Below are 15754 nucleotides of genomic sequence, written 5' to 3'. Positions count from 1 at the left end.
ATGAAACGGTAATTGGGAACACTGGCCCTGTGATGTGGCGATGCTCTCACCTATAGCATAGCATTTACCATTTAAAGCATACATTATAACAAGATTCAGCATTATAAAAGTCAACTTAAACAGATAGGATATATACAAGCAGCTGTAGCTTAATTGGTAGAGCAATAAAAAGGTCATGTTTGATCCCCTGGGAACATAGACACTGATAAAAAATGTACAGATTAAATGCACTGTTAGATACTTTGCCAAATGCATAAATGTAATAACAGCTTTATATAGCTTTGGGTTGTGCTGATAATCGGGGTGTCACCATTCTCTAAATCCTCGATTCGATTACATTTTCAATTCTAAGGTCACAGTTCGATTTGATTCTCGATTTTGACTTTTTCGTTGAAAGAACAGGTTGCTATGCCATTTTTAGACTAGACTTTTATGAAATATATTATCTGACCTTGAACTCTGAGATGACCTGCCATGTTAGTCATGCTTCCAGTGGAAAAATATGGTACACGCACATACCTGATAATTTTATTACTGTAACGGCGCATTCACACAGGGCGTAAGCGTTGATGCTTCCCATTCACTTTTAATGGGTGACGTCAAGCGTTGGTGAACTGAATTGTGGATCCGTCGGCGCTGCGTCAGTGCCGTTGCTCGCGGCAGAAGTTGAACATTTCTCAACTTTTCAAGCGGCAACGCGTGCGTCAGCCAATCATATCGCCTTATGCAAATAACCTAGGCAGAGCCAGCCAATTACGTTTATGGAAGACCGGAGCTTGTGTTGCGGCCACAGTGATTGGCTGTTGGCCACGCTACAGACAAGACTTCCGTTAAGTGTTAACGCTTACGCCCTGTGTGAATGTACCGTCAGACGAGATTGTGAGACTACACCCTAATAAGTCATGTTTAAATGCAGTTTTCATAACTCTTAAGCAACTGAAATCAATTGTTGTGAAACTTAAACGGATCTTAGTTCAGAGAAAGGACCGGTACTGTCACAGACGCCGTTCTGCTGTGCACGCTGATGGTGGGATTGTTTTTTGTTTCCCATGTAAAGAGCAGCTTGCGTGATGTCTCCTGCATCTGCCATGCTTTCTTTTGACTGGCTGTAGCTAACGCAGTTAGAGGAGGTTGGCTCACAGCACTCAACATGTGTTTTTTTCCGCTTGGCAAGCCAACCGGACGTGACATTTTTTAATTCAAAGTTTGAGGTTGTGACTTAATTTCGATCGATTTCGATTTAAACCCTTAGCCAGACGATTCTCGGGCCTTCATTAGGGTTGATCCGATACCATCGGAATCGGCGAGTACTTGAACCCATGTACCAATCAGATACAATTTTCTTAATAAACCTAGTAATGCCCGTTATAGCTAATGCTAAAGCTAACTCTGCAAAGTGAAACTCATCTCTTCGCTGCTCTGAATGCATCATTTTTGCATTCATATCATTTTTGTATTCCTTATTTGTTGCACTGTTTTATACGGTTATATTATAAACTAAAATACCCTTTCCGTTTACAGTGTTAGGTTTGTGGCTCTTTTTCACTTAGGAAAAATAAATATTACTGTCAAATGTCTTTCAGATAATAAAAATACTCGCTGTATGTATTTGTTTGTGTTTTATACAGGAAGTCTAAAGCACACCATAAAACAGTTATATCCATTCATAAAGGGCTAGTAGTATATACAGCTGTATATTATACAGATACACACCCAGATATCGGATCGGTACTCTGTATCAGCCGATACCCCAAGCCCAGGTATCGGAATCGTTATCAGGAAGCAGAGATGGGGACTCGAGTTTGAGACTTTTTGAGGTAAGTTATCATTAACGTGTTTCTAAGGCTTGCAATTGTTTAAATGGTTAAACAATTTAACAGCAAAAAGGCGCTCAAGTGAGCAGATTTCTGTAAGCACAAGCGGTTAAGTGTGTCCGGTCCAGCTCCAGTCAGGTCCAGAGTTGCGCTACTTTGTGTCATACTGTAGTCCATTAACATACATTTGCTGAATAGAGCAATGAAAAACAACGTAACGTTTTTATGTGAAGTGACTGCTGCATCTTCTTCCTGAAGCGCTGTTTGGAATTCGCCCTCCGTCTGTGTGAGCACGCGTTTAAGTGCCCTCAATAGTGCACATACAGTACAGAGAGAAGTGTTTCAAAAGTAAAGCCAACATGATCTCACACAAAATGATCTCACAGTATTCTTTTTCTAATAAAAACATTTATTTATGTCTTGAGAACAGCCTGATCTCACGAATTTCCGTGGGATAGTCACGGAATTTTTTGTTCATTTTTCCGTGGCATTCTCACGGATCTACGCATTTTCCGTGGCCCTGCTATGGACTGTCTTTTTCCGTGGCATTCTCATGGATTGGTTACTCAACTGTTTTGTCCTATTTTCTTAACATTGTCGCTTCGGTTTAGGGTTAGATTTACATGAAATGACATCCCTACCCAAACCCAACTCTAACCCCAACGCCAGGCGACGGTTGTTTAAAGTTTAGAAAATATAAAAGAATACATCAGAAAAAATAGTATAAACCAATTGTTAAAGTCACATACTCATGCAAACACCAAATCTAACCCTAAACCGAAGCGAAAATGGCTTGAAAACAGGAAAAAGCAGTTGAGTAACCAATCCGTGAGAATGCCACGGAAAAATTAGCAAAAAATTCCGTGTCTATCCCACGGAACTTTGTGAGATCAGGTTGCTTAAGAAACCAGTCAGAAACCAGTCTGGGCTTATTTGTTCTTAAAGACACAGTAACCTGAATTAACCTACTTAAGTCTGTGTCATTTATGTTAATCAAACAATCCATGACAAACAGAAAATCACTTATATTGCTCAAAAAATAATAATAATAATAATAATATTTAATTTGTACAGTAAAGACAGTGTTATTATCCATCTAATTTAATTTATGTACCTAATGCTAATTTAAGATCTTCCTTAAAGGACAAGTTCGTTATATTTTACACTTAAAGCCCTGTTTTCAGATTGTTTATGATGAAATAGAAATTTCGACATTTGCGGCTGCCCTGAGAATTTTGTGGTGTTTGTGTTTCATCTCACACCTCTACAATGGGTTTAATGGTGCACTGGAACAATCCTTCCTAAAATGCATTCAACTTTCGTTTACAAAGACGTGAAACTCACCGAGTGGTCAGGGGTGTTCACTGATATGCTCACACAAAAATCGCTGCAAAAGATGCTTTCCAACAGCTGTTTTAGCATTCGTTGTTAACTTGTGGACCTATTTTTCCAAACGCCTCACACCCGTACATTCTTCCGCTGAGAGCTTGAATAATAGACACTCCAGGCCAGGTGGTGGCGCTAATCCGCCATTGCCAATTGCAAGAATAGAAACAAAGTTCCCGGCGCCGAGTAATACCGTACCTCACAGGACATCTAATACAAGTCAATGGAGTTGGTAAAAACTACGATAAAACCTGTTGGAATGCGTCTTTTGCAGCGATTTTTGTGTGAGCATATCAGTGAACACCCCTGACCACTCGGTGAGTTTCACGTCTTTGTAAATGAAAGTTTAATGCATTTTAGGAAGGATTGTTCCAGTGCACCATTAAACCCATTGTAGAGCTGTTAGGTGTAACACAATCACGCGAAAATTCTCAGGGCAGGCGCAAATGTCGAAATTTCAGTCAAAACCGTTCTATTTCATCATAAACAATCTGAAAACAGGGCTTTAAGTGTAAAATACCGAACTTGTCCTTTAATGTGGAACTTTGTTCTTTTTTATTTTATAAATGTTTGTAATTTCTTTATTTGTTATAAGAGTTTTATTTGTTACAGTGAGACTTGAGACTTGACTTGGACTCGAGCTCAGAGACTTGTGAGCATCTCTGTCGGGAAGAGAAAAATGGTATCGGAACATCTATAGCCTCCATGATAATAGTTTTCATGTTTGCCCATTATAGTTTAAAATTATTATTATTATTATCATCATCATAGTTTCATATTAACATGCGCATTGCATGCTTTTCATTGCATGAGAGGGTTTGTGGGCTTCACTTTGCACGAGAAAGCTTGTAATGTGCGTCTGTGGCACAGATTCCTTCTCGCACCTAAACTTGTAATGAGCGCTTCTCGGACTCTTGGTCGAATCTGAACGCGTGCGGCATGGACTACTTTTAGCACCTGAACTTGTAATGCGCATAACTCAGTGTCTTCTTCGCACTGGACTTGTTATACGCACGGCTCTGAGATTTCCTTACACTAGAGAGGTTGTTAGGTACGCAGGGGTTTAAAACCAGCGAGTGTGCTGTTCCCGCTCCCTGGCACGCAGGAGATTTCAGAGCGCCTGGGCTTTAATGATGCGTTCAGATTAATGGCATCAAATTTGAAGAAAGTTGTGGTTGTGACAGTGTTGCCCTTAGAGTAAATCATCTTTATTTTTTGCCCACCAATCAAGTGATTTGTCATAAATGAGTAAAAATAAACAAATAAATAAATAAGTAAACTATTGCCCACCTCCCGATACTACCGTGTATCAGCGATTTCCCAGGCTGACTATAGGTAGAACTCACAATGGGGTATATTGCCCAACAATAATCTAGCTTAGTAGTTTTCATATAGGAAACCTAAGATACTTAGGTTCTATTACATAATACAGTCAACATTAACAAAGATGTGAAAAAGTTCCTGGGTTGATCTTTTTCACATTTTCTAGGTTGATAGAAGCACTGGGGACCCAGTTATAGCACTTAAACATGGAAAAAGTCATATTTTCATGATATGTCCCATTTAAACGACAAAGAAAATTTAATGCAGGAATCAATACTGTTATAATCTGATTCACCTGCACAACATCCACAAAATATAGCTAATATAGCTCTTAAGAGGAAAGTCTTAATTTCCAGCTCTTCTTATAAAGTTTAGTCAGCGCCTCACTGTGCTGATATCAAAACAGCGGCACCACAGTGGTGTAATGTCGCAGCTACAGTTACAAATGACAAATCACTGCCAATTCTTGTAAACAAAGGTACCAAGGGAGATTTGCATCAGCATAAATGCAAATGAAAACCATTATGGACCCTTCACAAATAAACAGTATTGCGACAGCACAGCATCATCTCACCCACAGACCCACCATTTACGTGACTCTCTCCAGCTTTCAGTTGGAAAATCCAGGATTACCCCTCTGATAGCTGTCTTCCGCGAGGGAATACGATTGTCTGTGACATAAGACCACTGCAACAAGCTGTTGCTAGGAAACAGCAACCGCAATCACACAATTAAACTTTGGGAAATGTGAGCGTTTAATGAATGTCATAACCCTAATGACGATTAGTATTATTCAGATGACTGCACTCCTCATTACTAACTAAGGGCTTATGTTGTTTACAATCAGCATCCACGAGGTTCGTCGCAAATTAAACATGCGCCATCTTACGTCAATAAAGGGTCACGTGGCATTTTAAAGGCTCCTTGAAGATGTTCCCAAAACAGAATGGCTTTTTGTGGTTACAACACATGACGCTTGGAGACACATATCCAATAGCCTTCCCCATGCAATCTCATCTGACACAAACAGGCTTCACATGTCACGAACCAACCCGGCAAATGTCCTCAAAACAACAACAGTGCTTTCAGGCTAGCCAAGCCACAGGCAGGAGAACATTGTGTCTGCTTTGGCAGGTACATGCCACTATCATAATGTGTAAAAACAACACAAAACCATATGTGTTATTTTGTCACTGTATTGGTAAAGGGCCTTTTTTTGTTTTTAATGCTGTTAGCTACTGAGCACTTTAAGTTTGGAGTTTGATGATGCCCTCAGGAAAATTTTATTGCTCAGAGATTTCACTTTTATGGCTCATGAAACACAATTAGGTTTTCATTTATGCTTTCCCTAAGAATCAACTTCATGTTAGTTTCCATGTTTCTTCTCAAATCCCTTGGGAGTACTACAAATATAAACAAATGAGACATTTGTTGACATAAAGAAAGAGTACTGCGCTAACAAATTAATGTGGATAATTGTTAACATCTCTCATAAAACCTTGTCTTAAAGATGTAAAGTAAAAAGCAGATGTTAGCAAAAAGCAAAAACTTCTAAGTTGCATATGAAGGAACCAACAATAGACCAGCTGTACAAAATTTTCGTGAAATATAAAAAACACCTCCAAGCTAATTTACAAGCATAAAAGTTAAATGGCAAAAGACTTTGAGACATTTAAAATGAATTTTGTTTATCATAACATTTTCTTCTTTAGCTCGAATCCTTAAAATAATAAAAAATAAATATAAAATAAAATAATAAAACTTGATATTAATTAAAAAACTAAAATGCAAAATTTACTAAGTGTGTCTGACATATTTTTTTTGTAAATTAAATTTTTTTTAGACAATGGATTCTGCCAACCAACTTATATTTCTGCATGGCCTAAAGCTGGGATTAAGTGAATTTGAAGTGAAAAGATTTGATGAACGTACAATAAGTGCCGAGAGCATTCAGTTAATATAATGATCTCATTTTTGACGAAAATTGCATTTAGGGGCTTTTGCATCTAAGCATTTTTGCGTCTATAGTAGCTACTGTCTTGAATATAATTGGTTATTCTCAATAAGATGATATTACAGGGAAGACAACCTGTGTCCATGAAATAAGCTACTTCGTAATAACCTTTCCTATCTCTAGGATCCTGTTGCAAAGCAAGGCCAAGCAACCATGTCATGACTCAAAGTTCACCAACACCAATCTTACAAGATATTCAGAAACTGGCTTATATTAGGACCTTATATATTCCTCATTCTTTGGGTTAATGGACTTCTGACTGAACATTTCCACTTATATATAAAATGACCCAAAAGCTGAACCAAGACATGTTCATGACCCATAATGGGTAAATATTGGACAGAACACATGCTGGGTTAAAAATGACCCCACACTGGGTTAAAAATGACCCAATGTTGGGTTGTAGTTATGCGGCTATGGGGTATAATAACCCAGCAGTTGGGTTAAAACAACCCAGCATTAGGTACATTTTAACCCAACGGTGTGTTCTGTCCAATATTTATGGGTCAAAAATAACCCAGCCATTTTTAGAGTGTTACTTGAAAATAAGTCTATCGTTGGCCTTCATATGTTTTGCCAAATGGACCGTTCATCATGTATAAAATGCATTTATTCACAAAAGATACACTGCTCTGTTAAAAAACACAAAATATTTGGCAGATTTCCCAGGTCATGAAAGCACTCAAACACTGCATTAAGCAATCCAGGCTTAGACAAAATTGTAATGGTCTTAAGTACAACACCAGGTGGAGAGAAAGGATTTTTTAAGACACAACCCATAGTGAACTGAATGATTGCTTACCAATTATGCTTGACATTAAAGGCGGAGTCCACGATGTTTGAAAAACGGTTTGGAAAAGGAGACGGGCCGACTACCAAAACACACTTATAGCCAATCAAATCAAATCAAATGCCGGGTTGCGTATGTGTGGGGCGGGTCTATCAACAGAAGGTCCAGATTCTATTGGGGTAGGGGCGTGTTTGTTTAGGTGATTTCAAATATCAACATTGGCTTTCAAACATCATGGACTCCGCCTTTAAGCAAGCCAGCATGAAATTTAAAAATGCCACCTTGATCTTCAGTTGTTTTGATTGAGAAATGCCAATCCTTTTGTGTTTATTAAATGTGTGACCCCTCCAAAATGTCACAAAATGAGCAGATATTCAAAAATGAGTTGGTTATTTTGACATTTTCCAATAAAAAAACTTGAAAATTAAGTATGATTTGTTTGAATCTGACAAAAATGACACAGCTACACCTGTTTGAAAGTCAATTTTGAGAAAAATTTGAAAAGTTTAAGGTTCCAAAACAAAATCACAACAACCATACATTAAAATCACTGGTAATGTCAACAGATTTGGCACACACACAGTCAAGTTTATGGTTTGATTGACATGGGGACAGAGGATCTAGAGTAATATAATGTTACACATCAAATAGTTCCCCCAAACATTCACTTAAAACTCACATAACATATACCGTTTTTGCCAATGTATATCATTCTTCATACCGGTATGTCCAAAGAGTCTTTCGTGTTGTCACATTATTAAAAGACAGAACGGCCATTCCAGTTTTCGCCTGAAAAACTCCAACACTTGAAGGGATACGGTGGGCGGAGATGAGGAGTTATGAGTACACGCAGCCTTTGGATACTAATCTAACAGCTGTGACATTGATGGATATCAAACTTAAAAGGTCACGTTCTTTCTGATCCCGTTTTTTAAACCCTAGTTAGTGTGTAGTGTTGCTTTAATGCATAAATAATACCTGTAAAATGATAAAGCTCAAAGTTTACTGCCAGGCGATACATTTTGGTTAACAGAATTCAACTTTCAAAGTCTACAGCGAATGATCGGTTTGAAATACAGCCCTCGTCTTCCCGCTTTAATGACGTCAGTAGAACAGTTTTTTGACTAAACTCCGCCCACAGGAATACGTCAGTTGCCAGCTAAGCTAATGGCAAGCTGAGCTGCTATCAAATCACAACACACTAAACAAACTACACAATCAGAACTCGATACGCATTTCTGAAGGAGGAACTTCATAGAACAAGGAAGACATCAGCCCGTTTTGAGGACAGTGAAGAATACAGATAAGTAAATTGTGTGAAAAATACACCGTTTTTTACACGTGAAACATGAACACATGTTATATTGGCACTATAAACACAATCAAAGTTCCAAAAACACAAAAAGAACATGACCTTTAAATAAAACCTTTTTTAAAATAACTATAGTTTACAGTCAGATACAGCCTTACAAATATGATCCAGAATCAGATACTGAGTCAGTAATTGATCAACAGGAACAACAGCAGCAACGATTACAGCAGGACGTCTCTATCTGGTAATTAATCCTTGTTTGTTTATCCGCCATTTTATTTAAAAAAATGCTACGTAAATCTTGATGTGTTTTTTCTGTATTTGCCTGTTTAAAAGGTGTAAATGTCGTAATTGCAGTACAATGCCAGCTGAGGCGGAAAATGTTTGCTGTTGTTCGTCTTGTTTGCATTACATGCACGTATGCGCTGATTGCAAACAAAACACGTGAGATTTTGATTAACTTACGCCTGTGGTTGTGACTCCTAAACAGTGTCTTTTAAAGTTCAGTTGTAAACAAGTGGCAAATCCGGTGTCAAACTGAGCCTTGTTTGTAAAGCAATCCTCTCCGAAATGCAGCTAGGGAACAAACATAACCCCGTTTGCAATTACGTTGCTGTCCGGAAAAAACAAACTGCATCCACTGTTATCAAGAAATGAAAAGCTAAATAAGGTTTTTTTTCTCCTTACATCTCAAAACACACTTCTTGATAAAAACCATCTTGATAAAACAAAGTTGTTGCGTGCTGTGCAGTGATACCGGTGACTTCTACTCGACGGAGTAATGCTAATTCGCCTTCTCGCCCTCACTTAATGTGCAGGGCAGGGGTGCTTTTCTGGGTATAAAGGCCTATAAAAAGAATATGGGGGCAATCAGTAACGGATACCCATGTTCGAAAAAAAAACTCTCAAAAACTTAGCAAAGAAAAAGGAGTCGTGAGTTTGTCCCAGAAATACTCCGTCACAAGTAGGGATGCACCGCTTCCACTTTTTTGGAATACGAGTACTTGCATTTCAGTACTTGCCGATACCGATACAGAGTATTTAATAAAAAAAACATGATTTAAATTTACAGGTAAATATAATTTAACAAAAAAACAAAAGGACTAGTTTTCCAGTTCGTTTTAAACTCTGCCTCTTTGGACAACATAAGAGGCATTAACCCCTTACACGTCGCTCAAACATAGACATTTCTCAGACCGTGGTATCGATTCTAGGTATCGGGGGACTTTTAACGAGTACGAGTACTTTCGAAAATGTGGTATCAAGGCCGATACCCGATACCAGTATCCGTATCGGTGCATCCCTAGTCACAAACTCAACTGCTTTTTTGACACTTTGCTTATGGTTAGCATGAGGGTTACAACTCTTAAAATGTGTTTATAAGTCAGAATGCATGAAATAGCATTAAACCCCCCCTTTAAGACATAACAGATTATGTTTGTGTGAATACTCATCAATACAGATATTTTTAAAACTGTAATTTTTTTAAGATGTGTCAGTCAGCACAAGTAAGATGTGACATATTGCTCTTAACTCTTTCACCGCCATTGACAAGATATCTCGTCAATCAAGAGAAAACACTTCCCTGCCAATGACGAGATTTTGTGTCTTTCCGCAATACCGCTATTATCCACCAAAACTTCGGCAACTTTTTAAACCCGAAAGTATTGCCCTATGGCAAGCAGCTGCATGTCCGTGTCTGTTTTAAAGATCGCTCTGAATGGGATCTCTATGAAAAGTCACAAAAATGGAATTATCTCTGCTTTTTGCTCAAAATGTGGTGTTTTTGCAGAAACCTACCCATATTCAAAAGCTGATTACAAAAGGACCACTGAAGGTAGGATAAAACGTTTTTTTTTTTTTTTTTTTTTTGAAAGCAGAGGGTCTGTTCTTTCATTTGGTATATTGTATGTTTATATATTTAAAGAACATCATTTTCTGGAAGGCATTAAACTTTGGTGAAAATCATGAAAAACGCTGGCGCTGGCTGGCAACTTTTTTTTAAACGCTGGCGGTGAAAGAGTTAAAAACTATATTAACATGTTTTAAAATCAAAACATCAAAAGTGCAAGTGCTTTGCTTCCAACGTGCATGCATGCTTTGTATTAGGAAATATTTAGGAAAACTTACTCATAAAACGTACACTCTCAAAAAATAAAGGTACAAAGATTGTCACTGGGACTGTACCATTTACTGTACCATTTAGGTACAGATATGTAACTTTTAGGTACCAGCGTGTACCTTAGAGGTAACAATATGTTCCTTTCAAGTACAAAAGTGTATTTTTGAAAAGGTACTGCCCCAGTTACAACTTCTGTACCTTCATGTACCTTTTTTCTGAGAGTGTACAAATAAAAAAATTAAGATGTTTAATTTCCATTTGGAGCATTGGGATCGCTTAATGCACTTATTTTTTATAAGTTAGGTTAACCCGTCAATGGTGGGGAAAGAGTTAAGAGCGAAGAATGAATGGAACCCTTCGATTTTCCAAAATCCCCCAAAAATTCCAGAAATGCAAAAAGTCTGCAGATTACACTAACGTTGGCCAATACCCTGGGACTATTTCTTAAAAACAAAGCTTGAACTTGAATAACATTTAGCTACACCCAAAATATTAAATATGATTTCACAATACGACTCGTACATCTATGCAATATTGTGTATACTTGTATTGAGTTAACTACAAATGCCTTTTCACAATAGAGCTTCGTAAAACATATGTTCTGATTGTTCTTGTCCTTTAACAAGGACACAAAATTCCCCAGAAAAAATATGAACAAAATAAAATTTTCTATCTGTATGGCGTGGTGAACTGAAAAACGCAATTTCACTCCACCTAGTTTTAGTTTTAAAAATACTTGACACAATAAAGTAACAAAAAACAAGCAGAAAAAATATTGCAATGACAAAAAGCAAATGTGAATTAAGCGCATCTCCAAATCTAAAACACGGCAGATGGATTTTTTATTGGCCGCAAGTGCATATGGCCTTCATTCTGGAGTGTGGGACTGTGTGAATGAAATATAATAAATTCCAATGCTGGCGTTCTCAAAACACATGGCAGCTGATGTCTGTCAATCTCACGACTCTCAGGCTGTCCACTTCATGAACAATATGTCAAATGTCAAACACGGTCTGTCACTCACCAGCTGTTTTTCACTTTCACTGCTCGATCTACTCATTTACGGAAATATTCAACCGCTTCTTGAGCTCTGCAGTGTCCCAGCATTCCAGGATAGGATGTACTTGTCTAGTGCTTAAAATAACCATTAGGAAAACAAACATAAAAAGTGCTTTTGTGAAATACCACGACCAATGTGCCGGCACTGTATAGTATAATTTATTACATATAAACAATCCAATGTAAAACAGACTACTTATTTTCCTTTTAAAATATAACAAGAACTTGTGTCTGGTTTATGTCATCACTTAAAAGAAGCAGAGACTTAAATAAATGAAATGTGTAAACATCTATTTTTACATTTCCAGCTATTTTATCTGCCTTTAAACAAACCAAACACATCTCGGTTCATTTACAACAATGAAAAGAGATCAATAGCTGTCATATACGCCTGTTATATATCGTCTGTCTAATATCAATAGGAATATTTTCACACTAATGTGATGATTTCTGCAAATACTTGAATTGCTGTTGTCATGGCAATGTCAGAAATATGCTTACTATTTTTAGATCGTTTAAATGCCTAATTCATGTGCTTTACCTTAAGATCGCCTATGGATTACGTTTGCGGCATTTAGACACTAGGCAGTATTGTTCAGATCCTCAAAGCCCACATTACTGAGCTCAGGCAAAGCTGCTAATGTGTCCAAAGCTAACCAGACACACTGCTAAGCCAGGGCTTGTGAATTTCAGACTCGAATAATCTGGGTATTATAAAGACGTAGACTATGAGCTGTGCTGCTGACACACATTCCACAATATTGGAATTTAGACCTGGGATTTTTACGAATAACAAACATAAAAATATAGTTATACAAGTTATATAATCTATATAATTTAAGTTATAGCTTGTTGCCGTTGTCATTTATCTATTATGAAGACTCCGTTTTGTATCGTTTTGCAATGTTATTAGCTATGGATTAATTCGTACGCATTGAATTCTGCGTGCAAGGTTTCTGTGCATGATGAATTTGTAGGATGACCAATGCGAAAAATGCATACGAATAGTGCTAATGTTATGAAGACTTCATTTTGTAACGTTTTGCGAAATTTTCACAATGGATGATTTCATACGCATTTGAATCAGTGTGCAAGGTTTCTGTGCAAGACGAATTTGTAGGATGATGATTAAAAAAACTAAATTTTGGCCTATAGTGTGCAAAGATCTGTATTGTGAATTTTCTGTGAGTTGCATTAAACAAAACTAAAAAAATTTAAATTTCCGAACAGGTTTCCACAAACACTTCCAATTTCTCAGTAGTCCAGTGTTTAGACTGGCAGTTCTGTCCCAAATAATCTCTTTCCTTACCACTGACGAGTTATTCCGGCAATCCGTAATACCACTATTATCCACTATTATTTTACCCAACTTATAAAACCCAGAAGTATTCCCTTAGGGCAGGGGTCTGCAACCCGTGGTTTTACAGACGCATTTGGCTCATTCATGCCTCTGCAGTGGCTCCCTCCCTAAAGCTTTAAAAATTCTAATAAATGGCTATTTTTTATTATATAGAATTTGTTTCTTTGGAATACCATTTTACTCTCCAGGTCGAATTGATCTTGTTACATTACAAAAATATTTACATTAAAAGTGTTTTAATATTTTGTCAATTTTGTCAAAAATGCAATATATTCATTTGACGCACTTTGCCGCATGTCGTGAATGACTCTTACTCTGGTAAGATAAGCATGGATAAATCTATAAAAAGAAAAGTTTCGTAAGAAAATATTATGTTTAGTCCTTCTTGGACTCTGCAATGATGTTCAACAACAGAAATCACTTTAATCAGATGAGAAATCCATTTAATATTTAAGCTATTATTCTGCATATACATATTTGTATATTGCTATGTTTTATCATTTTTAGTGTGCTAATATTTTTTTTAATTTCCAAAACAACAAAAAAAGGACTCTAACAACCCTGCAATATGTATTTTTTTTAAAAGTAACATTAAACGTGCCAGTGTTTTTATGTTCATAAGAATTTGTCTTTTAAAAATAGCATATGAATATAAAACTTTTATGTCATATCTTAAAATTAGGGATCACATACGTTTTGTGGCTCTCACAATTTTTTTGTCAGACGGTGGCTAAAATGGCGTTGAAGGTTGCAGAACAACAGTTCAAACAACAGTTCAAACTGTGTATGTTTTGAGGATCGCTATGAATCTGATCTCTATCAAAAGCCTCAAAAAAGTGGAATTATCAAAATTTGATCTTTTTGAAGAGACCTACCCATAAGTGAGAGGTGATAAAAAGAGAACAAATGAAGGTAGAATGAAAGTTTCTTTTTCTTTTAAAAAGCAGAGGGTCTGTTCTTTCATTTGATTATATATATATATATATATATATATATATATATATATATATATATATATATATATATATATATATATATATATATATATATATATATCTTTATATATTTAACGTCCTAAGACCTGGTGTGTCCATATACGTGGACATCACATTTTTTGTTGTTTGCACAATAATACTTAATTCTGTGTAAATGGAACCTGTTGTACACAAATGAGGACAAGTACACTGCTTCATGTTCAAATAATTTTTTGGGGGTTATTATATTTATTGATTCTTTCTAACACCAAAATGGCTGGAAGAAATCTAAAAAAAGTCAAACCAAAGCTCGGGTCTTAGGAGGTTAAAGACAAACAATTTTCTGGAAGGCATTAAACTTTTGTAAAAATCATAAAATATGCTTGGGCTGGCTGGCAACTTAAAAAAAAAAATGCTGGCTGGGAAAGAGTTAACAGCACTAGTTTAGACATAATTTGTGTCCACATATTTATGTTCTTTGGCAAATTCAACCCGCAAATCTCTTGTAATCTTTTCTGTACATTTAACTGTAATAGGATTATTACACTTAACTATTTAAACATCTAAAGTAAACTGCACACTTTACCATTTAGCAACTAAAACAATATGCCACACAAAATGCTTTAGGCTAATCTTGCACCTTTAAAACTTAGAAAATGGCACATGTAAACTCTTAACTACTGTTTGCTCACTGTTGGTTTCTAATGTTTCTCAAGTAAATACATTTTATACGAAAAACTCTCACACTCCTTGATTTCCTAATTACAGGATTATGGGAAATTGTTGGCTTAAAGACAATGGAAAGGAGCAATCTGGAGGAGAAGAGGGCAGAGGGGGACCGACTGCCAGATTGGTCCCACTGAGCCAATGTTTTCTTCATATGTTAGAGTCCTGGCACCATCGCCCTTGCCAGTTCACATGTAAGCAGGCAACTATACAATCGGCTGGACGTAATGGCTCATTGGAAAAGTATAAACACACGATGACTCCCTCATTATAATTGAGGTATAATCATGTCTTCATACAGTTGGCTAGAAGATCTTCCTGCTATGATGAATGCTGTGGAAAGACACTACAGGAAGTTTGCAATCAAGAGGCTTGATTTAGACTAATCCAAGGAAAGATGAACATAATAAACATATTACTATGGTACCAAACAGTTTGATGATTCAGTCTAGTGTTGGGCGATATTCTCCATAGTGAGATCGTCCTATCATCAACCTGTAAGATCACCAATAAACGATAATAACGAGGGGTGGGCCAATAGTTTTATTATTTGCTCATTTATCTTTAAAAAGTCACCGGTTTGGTGGACAAAAAACACAAACTGCTACCTTCTTCAACATGATGCCATTAATCCGAGCTCGTCATTGATCCCCAGGTGCGCTGTAAATTACTTGTGTGCCAGGGAACAGAACCGACTCACTCCCTGATTTTAAACCCCTGCGAGCCTAGTAACCTCTCTACTGTGAGGAAAAGTCAAAGCTGCATGCATTACAAGCTTAGGTACGATGAAAAGTCCGACCGGCGTGCATTAAGGGGCAATCACACTAGTCCAAGACTGGTGGCCCACTGAAGCAAAGTAGGGTTGAGCCTGGTA

The 15754-nt window shown here is 37.0% G+C and overlaps 2 protein-coding genes across 3 annotated transcripts in view; both read right to left on the bottom strand.

The window, feature by feature from the left end:
• hspbap1 (hspb associated protein 1) overlaps positions 1-3264 on the bottom strand; it is a 464289-nt gene extending 461025 nt beyond the window's left edge. The window contains exon 1 of the mRNA XM_065251995.2: positions 3159-3264. The gene's annotated coding sequence lies outside the window, so the exon portion shown is untranslated. The remainder of the gene's footprint in view (positions 1-3158) is intronic.
• adcy5 (adenylate cyclase 5) overlaps positions 1-15754 on the bottom strand; it is a 124951-nt gene that overhangs the window by 79080 nt on the left and 30117 nt on the right. The gene's annotated exons all lie outside the window — the stretch shown is intronic.

The sequence above is a fragment of the Paramisgurnus dabryanus genome, chromosome 15, assembly GCF_030506205.2.
Source record: "Paramisgurnus dabryanus chromosome 15, PD_genome_1.1, whole genome shotgun sequence".
NCBI classification, from domain to species: domain Eukaryota; kingdom Metazoa; phylum Chordata; class Actinopteri; order Cypriniformes; family Cobitidae; genus Paramisgurnus; species Paramisgurnus dabryanus.
This window is presented reverse-complemented; position numbering and strand designations above follow the sequence as displayed.